The sequence below is a fragment of the Lepus europaeus genome, chromosome 16 (genome assembly GCF_033115175.1).
Source record: "Lepus europaeus isolate LE1 chromosome 16, mLepTim1.pri, whole genome shotgun sequence".
NCBI lineage: Eukaryota > Metazoa > Chordata > Mammalia > Lagomorpha > Leporidae > Lepus > Lepus europaeus.
Window position 1 is genome coordinate 10,561,017 of NC_084842.1, and position 9,531 is coordinate 10,570,547.

A 9,531-nucleotide genomic window follows, 5' to 3' on the forward strand; every position below is an offset into this window, starting at 1 on the left:
GCGCTGGATTCTGTCCCGGTTGCCCCTCTTCCAGGCCAGCTCTCTGCTGTGGCCAGGGAGTGCAGTGGAGGATGGCCCAAGTGCGTGGGCCCTGAACCCCATGGGAGACCAGGAGAAGCACCTGGCTCCTGCCATTGGATCAGCGCGGTGCGCCGGCAGCAGCGCGCTGTCGCAGCAGCCATTGGAGGGTGAACCAACGGCAAAAGGAAGACCTTTCTCTCTCTCTCTCTCTCACTATCCACTCTGCCTGTCAAAAAAAAAAAAAAAAGCTGGAGCAGAGACTGTGCAGGCATGAAGTGTGCACCAAGATGGCGGCCCCTGTGGATCTGGTGTTGAAGGCATTCAAGCCAAAGTTACTGACACTCAGCAGAAGATGAACCTTGCAGACATACCAATGAACAACTGGACAGAACGAAAAAACATGCACATCTTTCAGAAATCACGACTCTGGTAGATGGGACTAACATGTATGAAGGCATAGGGAGAATGTTCATTGTGCAGTCCAAGGAGGTAATTCACGATCAGCTGCTAGAGAAGCAGAAAATAGCAGAAGAAAAACTTAAAGAACTAGAACAGAAAAAAATCCTACCCGGAGCGGAGCGTCACAAAAGCGGAGGGCACGAAGGGCTGAGTAGGACCCTCTGAGGGATGCTCCTCCTCCTGATCCTTCCACTCCTAGCAAGGGCGGAGGGGCCAGTGCAGGGGAACAGGACCCCCCCCCCCCCGCCCTGATGGACAGTTCATCTTCATGGCCTAGCAACCCCACATTTTCTACATCACCTGCACCCCTTTCAGAGTCCTCCCTGTGTCCACCCTGTCCAGGCCCCTCCTTGCTCCTGAGAATGACTCCTGAATTCCTGGGAGAGGGAATAGGGGTCCACCATAAGCACACTGGTCAGCCAAAGGCATCTGTCCCCTCCACTGAGCCCGCTGGTCTCTAGCCAAGGCCTGAGAGCAGAGCACGGAGCGGCCGTGGCTGTCTCCACCTCAGCTGCTTTTCCCTCCACACTGAAGCCTTTCTCTCCTTGGGGAATGGGCCCCGCCCTCCTCACTTCCCCTCCTGGATTTTCAATACCCTCCCCCCTCCAGTGGCTCCTCCAGGGCAGCCTGCCTGGAGATTCCTGTCCCACTTCCTCCCTCAGATTGCAACAAAGCCCCCCAGTAAGCAGCAGCTCCCAGGCTGTGCTGTTGGACAATGTCTAGGAGGGGACACGAAATCCTCCAGGCTCACGGGCAGTCGTGATGTGTGAAGGGCCAATGATTCGAATTTCAGGTATTTTGTTGCAAGCCAGTTGTGAAACACAGCCATTACCAAAAATTAAACTCTGCGAATTTTCAAATTACATCAAAAGCAGAGATAATAAATATTTGAAACTCAATTTAAAAGTTGGATCAGAAGCAGAGGCCAGACTCAGAGCCAAGCATCCCAAGAAGTGACCTAATCTGCTGGGCCTTAATACTCACCCTGAATATTAATTTTAATTTTTTTAAAAATATTTTACTTGAAAGGCAAAGTTACAGAGAAGCAGAGGCAGAGAAAGAGGACTTCCTTCTGCTGGTTCACTCTCCAGCTGGCCACAATGGCCAGAGCTGTGCCTATCTGAACCCAGAAGCCAGGAGCTTCTTCCAGCCTCCCACGCAGGTGCAGGGCCCAAAGGACTTGGGCCATCCTCCACTGCCCTCCCAGGCCACAGCAGGGAGCTGGATTGGAAGTGGAGCAGCCTGGTCTCAAACCGGTGTCCATATGGGATGCTGGCACTGTAGGCGGTGGCTTTACCCACTATGCCACAGCACCTGAATATTAATTTTCTCCTTCTTTCTCTTTCTTTCTTTCTTTCTTTCTCTCTCTCTCTCTTTCTTTCTTTCTTTCTTTCTTTCTTTCTTTCTTTCTTTCTTTCTTTCTTTCTTTCTTTCTTTCTTCCTTCCTTCCTTCCTTCCTTCCTTCCTTCCTTCCTTCCTTCCTTCCTTCCTTCCTTCCTTTCTTTCTTTCTTTCTTTCTTTCTTTCTTTCTTTCTTTCTTTCTTTCTTTCTTTCTTTCTTTTTGACAGGTAGAGTTAGTGAGAGAGACAGAGAGATAGGTCTTCCTTTTTCCGTTGGTTCACCCCCCAAAGTAGCTGCTATGACCAGTGCCTTGCGGCCGGCGTGCTGCACTGATCTGAAGCCAGGAGCCAGGTGCTTCTCCTGGTCTCCCATGGGGTGCAGGGCCCAAGCACTTGGGCCATCCTCCACTGTACTCCCAGGCCACAGCAGAGAGCTGGACTGGAAGAGGAGCAACCGGGACAGAATCCAGCGCCCTGACCGGAACTAGAACCCAGGGTGCCGGTGCCTCAGGTGGAGGATTAGCCTAGAGAGCCATGGCACTGGTCATGAATATTAATTTTCAAAAAGCAGCATTTCCTGCACCTTAATCTTTCCTCTTGAAGACAAAAAATCTCATTAAGAACATTATGTCAGAAAGGATTACATTTTCCACTGAAATCGTATTTTTCTATTATTACAAAGTAGCACATATGTATTATAGAAAATTCTAAACATTTGATAATTTTTAAAGACTTGAAAAATAAGAAAATACAATAAAAATCATACAATCCAAAAGATAATGACAACAATAAACATTCTTTTAGTAGATATTTGCATATGTCAGTTTCTCAAACCTCGGTTTCCTGAACACTGACAACCTGAGGACTGGTTAGTAGGCAAACTCTCCCTTCTTTCCTCCCCCAGAAATATTGAGTAAGAAAGTATGGGAGTGGGGCCATCACTCAGATTAGAACCATCCTTCCAGGTGATTCTGTTGTATCATTTTCCCTATGCTTTATTCTTTGGAAGTAAGTCACTAAGTCCAGTCAACACTCAGGGGTTGAAGAATTAAGCAGCCCCTTCTAAGATGAGTGAGAGCTGCACGTCCTGCTGGGAATTCTTCTATAAGAGATTTCCTCTTCTGCGTTGGATGAGTGTTTAATTGGTCATCAACCTGGATCCATGACATTTATTTTATTTGGGAGAATTATAATCCAATGCATCTTTACTTATTTGCTTCTCGTATCGTTCTAACTTTGTCCCCACTCTCTTGGTTTAACTCCTACACTTTCTGTTTTTCCTTTCTTCCTTCCTAGCATGATGCAAGATACTCCAGACTTCTTATATTTTCCCTGCCTGGTCCTATAATAAATAATTTCTCCAAGAATCCTTAATTTATTTAACTAGAGAATGGTATCATAACCAAGATGTGGGAATTTGCTCTGCTTATTTCTGCTAGACCATTACTCATCCTAGGCCCTCTGCAGGAAAAAACGTATACCTTTAATGATTTCAATACATATTGCCAAGTTACCTTGTAATTTTTTTAGTTTATATTGTGCCTCTAATGCATGAGAAGACAAGTTTTACTATATCTGTGTCCAAAAGATCGTTATGATTCAGTTTACCAAATTGGTGATTTTTTTTTAACAAAAGGGATATACCTATGTATTTTTTTTTACTTTATAAAATAAAAAAAATTTCCCTATATATATACTGGATAATTTACTTTCCCCTTTCGTAAGTGTTCTGTATGCAGCATTTTCATTTATTTGTCTATTACTGGTCATTTTACAAATACAGTAAAGGCAGTGATTTAATCTTATGGTATTTAGCTATTAAGATGACAGAAAATGGACCCACTAATAGCAATTTCTAGTAAGCCTCATGGCTTAATTATATTTAGGAAATGGAAGAATAGCCATCGAGTTATCTTTTTGACCTTAGGCTCACCTGAAAAGACAACTGATAGAACAATCCAGAGTAGAGTGAAATATGGAAGAAATCTTGGGCTGACCTTCCACTGCACTGGGAGCTGACAGCAGTCACTAACATCCTATGAATCTGTATGAAAAATGGGGTGATTCTAAGGCCTTCTCCCACTCTTATAGAAAAAATGATGATTTAGTTGTGCCTATGACCTAATTTATACAGAGTAGTAAGCTGTATAAACCCTCTCTGTGCCCACACAGGGCACATGAACTATTTTATATATATATATATATATATATATATATATAATATATATATGATATATATATATGAAGTATATATAAGATATATATAAAGTATATATAAGATATATATATATAAAGCCGGCGCCGCGGCTCACTAGGCTAATCCTCCGCCTTGCGGTGCCGGCACACCGGGTTCTAGTCCCGGTCGGGGCACCGATCCTGTCCCAGTTGCCCCTCTTCCAGGCCAGCTCTCTGCTGTGGCCAGGGAGTGCAGTGGAGGAGGGCCCAAGTGTTTGGGCCCTGCAACCCATGGGAGACCAGGAGAAGCACCTGGCTCCTGCCATCGGAACAGCGCGGTGCGCCGGCCGCAGCGCGCTACCGCGGCGGCCATTGGAGGGTGAACCAACGGCAAAGGAAGACCTTTCTCTCTGTCTCTCTCTCTCACTATCCACTCTGCCTGTCAAAAAAAAAAAAAAAAAAAGAATTGATTCTCCAGCTTAGCTTTCATATATATATATATATATATATATATATATATATATATATATCTTATATATACTTTATATATATATCTTATATATACTTTATATATATATCTTTTTTTTTTTTTTTTTGACAGGCAGAGTGGACAGAGAGAGAGAGAGAGAGAGAGAAAGGTCTGTCTTCCTTTTTGCCGTTGGTTCACCCTCCAATGGCTGCTGCGGCCAGCACATCGTGCTGATCCAAAGCCAGGAGCCAGGTGCTTCTCCTGGTCTCCCATATAGGTGCAGGGCCCAAGCACTTGGGCCATCCTCCACTGCCTTCCTGGGCCACAGCAGAGAGCTGGCCTGGAAGAGGGGCAACCGGGATAGAATCCGGCACCCTAACCGGGACTAGAACCTGGTGTGCCAGCGCCGCAAGGCGGAGGATTAGCCTGTTAAGCCACGGCGCCGGCCGGAGAATCAATTCTGAAAGTGTGGTATAGGGGGTGACGCTGCGGGTGGTGAGTTAAACTGTGACCTGCAACACCAGCATCCCATATCAGAATGCTGATTCAAATCCCAGGTGCCCTGCTTCCAGCTCACTGCTAATGCATCTGGGAAAGCAGTAAGAGGCTGCTCAAGCCCTTGCCCCCCACACAACACTCATGTGGGAGACCCAGATGGAGTTCTAGGTTCCTGGCTTTGACCTGGCCCAGTTCCAGCCATTGCAGCCATGTGGGGAGTGAACCCACAGATGAAGATCTCTCTATGTGTCTGTCTCTTTGTCTCTCTATCACTCTGCATTTCAAATAAATAAAATACATCGTTTTTGAAAAGTGCGGCATGGATGATTGTAACATGGACAATTCATTTATATTCTTCACTTTAGTGCTAGATACTCAAATGCAGTCATGCAATTTAGCATAGGCTAAAAAAAAAAAAAATAAAACTATAATGGCACATGAGGCCCAAGACTCGGTCCAATGCCTAGATACATAGAATGCTATTTCAAAGCCCTCAAACCTTGAACAATCTGACCATTTTCCTTCTCATTTACTCCACCTACCATTTTCTATTCCAAGTAATCTGAGCTCACTGCTAGCCACTGACCATGCCACATCCCTATGCCTAAGCCCTTCTTTCTCAACAAATTCATGTCTCTCTCCTTCTACTCTAACAAATTTGCTCAAATGTTACCTCAATGAAAAATCTCTGACCATTATGGTAAAATTGCAATTTTCACCACCCCCCTCCCAGATCTCTTTCTTAGTTAACACTAGAAGTCGGAACAATTAAAAGCCTGAATCACAATGGCTCTCACAATAAAAGTTTTATCCCTCACTCAAGTAAAGTGTAAATGGTAGATTGATGGGAAGGAATGAAAACACTCTGCTCCACACAGTCATTCAGGAATTCAGCCGCGTGGAGGCTCTGCCATCTGCACCATAGGCTTTCTCCCAGAATCAGGAAGGAAAGACAGTATTGGTTAAAGGAGGGTATTTTTACCTGCCATGAGAAAACCGATTTAAAATCTGCCTACCTACACTTCATTAATTGGAATTCAGTCACATCTGACTACAAGACTGAGAAATGCAATATAGCTGTGTGCCCAGGAAAAGCAAGGAAAAACGTTTGATTAACAAGTTACTGGTCTCTTCTGCACACATTGTGGGGTCTCATTAAATACCTGTGACAGACGGAATGGATAAATGAGTCAAGGCTGTGAGTTACCGCCTCTTTTCAAGTTCAGAAGTGTTTTGAGGGATTTAATGAGTGATAAATATGATTTTAGATGGTTCCCAGGGGCTTGTATACAGGTGAGAAGATGGCATGTGCTCCCTTTCATACCAAACAATAGATAAGGGGAAAAATAGCACAGATAATCAGGACTTTGGGAATTCAGAGAAAGGACCTGACTCTGTCGTAAAAATGGTCAGGGGAGACTTTAAGGAGGTGAGACTCTCTTTAAAGAAGGGTTCACATTCCAGTGAGAGCACAACAAGGAAAGGATAAGCCTGTAAGAAAACAAAGAGAACAAAGATGATGACAAGGGAAAACTTGAGGTAGGTCTTCTTATACATTGCAGGTGGAAATGTAGGAGGGTACTTTAAAAGGCCATAGAAAGTGGGATTAAGATGGAAACTTGTTTTGGTTTGTTTGGTGCAAAAAGTTATTAAAACATATGCATAGCAATTTTTTTTGACAGGCAGAGTGGACAGTGAGAGAGAGAGACAGAGAAAAAGGTCTTCCTTTTCCATTGGTTCACCCTCCAATGGCCACTGTGACCAGTGCACCACGCTGATCTGAAGCCAGGAGCCAGGTGCTTCCTCCTGGTCTTCCATGAGGGTGCAGGGCCCAAGCACTTGGGCCATCCTCCACTGACTTCCCAGGCCACAGCAGAGAGCTGGCCTGGAAGGGGAGCAACCGGAACAGAATCTGGCACCCCGACCGGGACTAGAACCCGGGGTGCCAGTGCCGCAGGCAGAGGATTAGCCTATTGAGCCATGGCGCCGGCCTTGCATAGCATTTTCATCATATGTGTTTTCCCCAAACTTTTGGAAGATTCTTCATACATCAATCAAAAACAGGCTACATTATATCCATCACCACCTCTCCCCTTCTCTTGACAGGCAGTGATACCACCATCCAAACATCAGAGCTTCCCTACAATGGTTTGTTTCTGCCTCACAGCGCGTGGCATTGAGCTTCTATTCTTTTCTGTGTCTGCACCAGGTCTCAGGCTGATAGAGAGTCGCTACGGGGAGCATTCTCAGTCACTGGCTGAAGGAAACAGAACTCTGAAGGGTCTAACATTAACAATGAACTGCTCTGCTTCAAAGTGACACCTGTCACTTCCACTTCAACTCCTTAGCTGGGACTAGTCACATGGCCCATCCCCCAGTGGCAAACAGCACTACACACGCCCACAAAGGTCAGTGAAGAATTATGTTCGACTGGAGAAACCAGCCTCACCTTCCACCTTCCCAAGCACCATATGGGCAGAACTTTATTCAAACTGCAAACCCCTAATGACTTCTTCACCCAGATAATTTTTAAACCTTTCATTGTTTGCCCAACTCCCCGATGCAAACTGCCACTTAGATATTTGTAGTTGTCTTATTTAGTCTCATTTATCAACTTACTATTCAGCGAATTTCTGAGGACCCATCAGGTTTGATCCTGGGCTCACAGCTGTGCACAAGGCGGAGATATTTCCTGGTTTCGCTGAGTAATAAGCTAGGTCAGGAGTCAACTATCGTTTTCTGTGAAGGGACAAGCAGTCAATATGTTAGCCTTTGCCGGCATACAGTCTCTGTCACTGCCACTCAATTCTGTCATTGTCATATGAAAGCAATCATAGATGACATAGAACTTGTGAGTGTAGCTGTAATTCAACAAAACTATAGAAAAAAAAGAGGGCTAGATTTGGACCACAGGTCATAGTTAACTGACTCTAGTCTTCAGGAAAAACCAAATGTATATTTTTTAAAAATTGCTGGGAGGGGAGCAGGCACTTAGCAGTTAGGCTGCCATTGGTGATGCCTGTATCCCGTATCAGAGTGCCTGGATTCAGGCCGTAGCTCTGTTCTCCATTCTAGCTTCCTGCTAATGATACCCTGGGAGGCAACAGGTGATGGCTGAAGTAAGTAGGCCCCTGACACTCATACGGGAGAACTAGACTGACTTCTTGGCACCTGGCTTTGGCCTGTCCAACCATGGCTATTGTGAGTACTTTAGGAGTGAACCAGAAAATGGGAGATCATTCTGTTTTTCTTTCTCTCTCAAATAAAATAAATACATAAAAATACTTTTCACTTTATGATTTCTCACTCTTTCACACTCCATCAGAAAGTTTATTAAAGGGAAGTCAGAGCCTAGGTACTGATCAGCAGCTCAGCAACTCTGATCCTGGAGTTTCTCATCCTGGAGCATTTGTGTCCTTGTCTACGTCCATTGCAAGGTTGGGACAAGAGCAGCCCTACAATCCCCTCCCTCTCTAATTCTACATTTCTATTTGTGCACCTGAATGACTGAATATGATGAGCTGCAAGAGACTTTGTAGAAGAAGGACTCCATAAAGATCAGAGCATCATTACAGCATGGCCTCCTCTGCCTGCTGGTGCTTGGTGGCCATAAAAGATGAACGTGCCACCGGGCAGGGATTATCTTACTTTAGTTCTGCCACACTCCCTGAGGATGGGAGCAGGAAGCTTGTCGCAATCAGATGTGATCCCACTGTGTCCTCTTGCACTCTCATTACTTCTTTCTGTCCATCTCCACCTCCCTCATCCTCTTAACATGCAGGGATATCACCACCCCAAATTAAATTCTCTCTTACAGGGGATGGGTGTTTGACACGACAGTGAGGCTGCTGCTTGGCATACCCACATTTCCTATCAGAGTGCTGGATTCAAGTTGTGGCCTTGTTGCTTCCTATCCACCGGCTAATGTGCACTCCGGGAGGCAGCTGGTGCTGGCTCAAGCACCTGAGTTTCTACCACCCACGTAGGAGACCCAGTTTGAGTTCCAGGCTCCTGGTTTCATTCTAGCCAGACCCAGGTATTGTAGACACTCATGGAGCAAACCAGTGGATGGAAGATCTCTGTGTGTGTCTCTCTCTGTGTATCTCTTTCAAATAAAAATGAAAGTAAATAAATAAAAAATTACAAATAAACAAAGATTTTTAAAAATTAATTATATAAATTATCTCTTGTAAAAAGTGCTAACAATCATCACCATTAATTAAATATTTCAAAATAGCTAGTAAAGAAGATTTTGAATGTTCCTAACACAAAGAAATGCTAAGTGTCTGAGGTGATAGATGTGCTAAGTACCCCAGTCTGACCATTACATATTGTATACACGTATTGCAATCTCACACTGTACCCCAAGAATATATATAGTTACTATATGTCTAAAAATGTAGGTATATTTTAAAGCACTAACCATGTTTTAAAAAATACAAAATCTGGCAAAGACTATGATTTCCAGTTTTTCACTTTTTTAGTAAGTAGAGATGATGAATTTATTTAGACAAGAAAGTGCTAAAGATAAATCCCATGGATTATAAAAGTCCTTAACATAGGCAGGTG

At 44.3% G+C, this 9,531-nt stretch overlaps 1 pseudogene; it reads left to right on the forward strand.

Moving 5' to 3' along the window:
* The first annotated feature begins 308 nt into the window (after positions 1-308).
* Positions 309-631, forward strand: LOC133775487 (prefoldin subunit 1-like; annotated as a pseudogene).
* Positions 632-9,531: the final 8,900 nt, after the last annotated feature.